Here is a 3,612-nt window from a genome sequence, read left to right as displayed (position 1 = left end):
CCGATTGCTTTGACAAAACTTTTAGAATAATTAGGATCAATTTTGGTCCCAATAATCAATAAATTATATTTTATTGGAGATTTTATAAAATTAGTAATTTGGGGTTTGCTCAAGCGAGATGTTTCATCTAAGAATATTTAATTTGAATGCAACTTAATAAGAAAAAGTAAATATATATATATATATATATATATATATATATTTAGATAATAACAATAAAAAATGAAAATCACTAATAATAATTTAAAATAGGTTTTTATTTTAATTTTAGTTAAGTCATCAAAATGACGTGTCATCCACATCACCTCATTAAAGTCACACAACATGAATCATATCATTTTAAACTTTTAGGTTACTTGGTTGCTTTTTCTTCCAATAATAGTCTTTTACTTCCTTAAATAAATGAATGTAAGAAACAGTGTCAGATTTAGATTACAATCCAATTGATGCAATGCAACATAAAAGACACCTTTGAAAAGGAAACTTTGGATGGAAAGTTCAAACTTTTCAATTGGGCAAGTTGTTTCTTCCTTGGGACAGTCAGTCTAATGTCTAAAGTTAACAAGTTCCTCCTCAACTCATCATCTTACAAGGTGATGCCTTATCACGCTCCACTCTTCGTCCAATTCAAAGTTCCCTGGACCAAATTCCACGCTGCTAAAGAACGCCTTCAAATCCGTGATTCCATAATCCAACGCCTATGCATAAACACAAAACCATCATCGCCGGACCTCACATATTTTATAGATACAAGATATAAACCAAATTATTCATTAGATTACTTTGATTTGCATTCCTCCACCTTCACGCCAATAAGAGTAACATCTGTCCTAGACCCAGATACGATCTCTTCAAAGTGTAGCGCCTCCTTCACAAGTTGATTCAGTAGATGCAATAAAATTGCATTGAAATCCTTCTTGAATGTCATGTACTTTTTGAAACTCTGCATACCATCAACCTCAATTTGTCATCATCTATTATAAATGAGGTTATTTAAAAGAATATTTTTTTAAATGCATGACCTTCTCACGGATGTGCGAGTAAAATCTAAGTAGGGGTGCATAAGAAACCGTCAACCCGCGAAACCCGGTCAACCCAACCCGCCTAACCGCCCACCCGTCAAACCGCTAACCCGCTAATTAGGAGGGCTGAAATTGGGTTGGGCCTAGCTCAACCTGCCCAACCCGCCAAACCGCAAATTTATGTAACTACTAACCCGCCAACCCAACCCGCAAGGATTGGGTTGGGTTATACTTTTGAATGGGTTGGGTTGGGTTGAGATTTTTTCAAACCGCCACAATTGGGTTGGGTTGTGAAAATGTTGTCAACCGCACAACATAACCCGCATGCACCCTTAAATCTAAGGATAAAGCACCAAGCAATAGACTTGATACCATAAATGCGTCAAATAAGCATTTGGCTTAGGATGATGTTAAACTCAAGATACCAAGAAGGAAAGTTCTGGTACCTTCTGTAGGGCCTTGCACTCCAAACTTCTAAGTAGAAATAAAGGAGTTAAGCAACACACAAATTGCCATGTCCACATCTTCCTGAGTCACATGCTGCCTTAGGTGCATTCTAGCATGAGCTTCTGACATCTTATCATTGATTCTATGTGCCTTACTGCTATTGGAACTCCTTGCCCATCCTCTAAAAAAGAAAAACATAAAAATAATTCTCAACTTGATTTGCCTCATCAACGTTCTTCCCCTTTTTCTTAGCCAACTCTTTCTCAACATATCTTAACCTGCTTGATAGCAAAAAGATTAGTAAGGTTTTATTTTGTATATACTACCCAGCAAGGTAATTCTACCACAAATGTATAGAAAAAATCGAAATCAATATATCATATATATTCAGATTACAGAATCAACTACAACAAATCAATTGGAAAAATCCGAAATCAATATATGATATAGATTAAGATTACATAATCAAGTAATTGGTTGAAAGAAATTACAGAATAAGGTATATCATATAGATTAAGATTACGATACTTCTCGACTGCCTATTGAAGGAAAAGAAAGAAAAGACCATCATAAAATGAAGAGAACAGAACCAAACGTCAAGTTAAAGCCGTCGATTTGAAAGAAGAGAACAGAAGCAGATGTCGATTTGGTTCATTAGTTGTGTACGATTGTTTTAGCATAGGAAATGAAGCTAGGGATATCGATATATTTTTAGCTGATTCTTTCATGGATCAATTACATATTCTGTTGCCAAACCATTTCCTTTAGCAAGCCAATCTTGTACAACTGGAAGAACAGTTTCTCCATTCCTATCAGCTACATCGACTTGCTGTTGAACCCCAAATCGAGTGTTGTCAAGACACAAAACTTGACATCTTAAACCATTAATGTTGGTATTATGATAGACTATATAACCAAATGGGTGTACGATCGGGGGCAAACCATGTATTCAAGTAGCTTTGCGAGCACAGAAACAACAATATCTACAACAGTCATTTCTTTCAGTGATTGTTCTTCAAAAGTACCAAAGCAGAGACTGTAATAAAAACCGGGATCATAAAATGATAGGTGGTGAATTCAAAGTGAGTTCCAGCTTATTGTTTAAAGATCAAAATAGAGATGATGGTAAGAAGAAGAGTAATCACCTAATCGGTTTCTTTGTTCCTTCTCCTTTCGGAGAAATCGCATTTGTTGACTTTCTTATGAACAAAATAGACGCCGAGGGAACCGCTCCGAATCACGCCAAACCGATCTGAACTGCTTCATTTTTTAACCATATTAAACAATGTTACCAAGAGGCTATTTGATTACTCTTTTAGTTATACTACCTTATAAATGCATTATCGTTTGAAATTCACAAACGATGAGAAACTTGGTTGCGTCTCGTCCACAATCTTTTTGGTCCGAAACCCTAGCGAAAAGATACAAATTCAATACAATAAATCTAGGTTAGAAATCCGACCGGCATGTCTCTTGAAACCTAAGAAAATCAACTGCAAGTCTACAACCAAATTTCTAGAGATAAAAATCAATTCAAAACAACAAAAATCGAAACCCTAACACCCGAAGTCAAAACCAAATCAACTCACCCCACCAATACAGATTTAACATAGACAAAAGAAGATCCAACTACATGATACCAGAAAACAAAAGAAATCAGAAGTTAGAGAGACGACGAGTAAAGCAAACCTTGCAATCACGGTTTTTTATGACGATGTGACCTCCCTTACGGATAGTGCCAGCTTACTGAGGGTAGGTCTTAGAAGCATCGGCGTCGGCCTTTGAGAGTGGGAAAAGAACCCAACAGAGAAGTAGAGATTAATAGAGAACTCACCTTGATGGTTTCAAGAACATGAATTGCTGCATTGGGAGAGAAGAAATCGTTGCCCTGGGAGAAGGAATCGATGCTTTGGGAGCAAGAATCGATTTCTTGGGGAGGACATTGAGAGTGGGAAAAGAACCCGGTAAAGAAGTAGTTATTAGTGGAGAACTCATCTTAATGGTTTCAAGAACGTGAATTGCTGCATTACAAGAGCACATGCTATTCTAAATTTTTTCCCGGGTAATATTGCTTTGTGAAAAATGCTTCAAAAATTCGAATCTGAAATTTTAAACCCGGTTTTGATGACCACTCCAGAGTTAA

General features: G+C 36.4%; 1 long non-coding RNA gene across 1 annotated transcript; it reads right to left on the bottom strand.

Annotated features, from left to right (window-relative positions):
* Positions 1 to 372: 372 nt before the first annotated feature.
* LOC112525866 lies at positions 373 to 3,394 on the bottom strand. Its single transcript, XR_003070451.1, has 6 exons — positions 3,159 to 3,394; positions 2,798 to 2,880; positions 2,615 to 2,726; positions 1,469 to 1,747; positions 783 to 943; positions 373 to 698 (listed from the first exon to the last, which is right to left on the bottom strand). It is a non-coding gene; the product is annotated as an uncharacterized LOC112525866 (long non-coding RNA).
* Between the last annotated feature and the right edge of the window lie 218 nt (positions 3,395 to 3,612).

The sequence above is a fragment of the Cynara cardunculus genome (genome assembly GCF_001531365.2).
Source record: "Cynara cardunculus var. scolymus isolate 2C chromosome LG 13, CcrdV1, whole genome shotgun sequence".
Lineage (NCBI taxonomy): Eukaryota > Viridiplantae > Streptophyta > Magnoliopsida > Asterales > Asteraceae > Cynara > Cynara cardunculus.
This window is presented reverse-complemented; position numbering and strand designations above follow the sequence as displayed.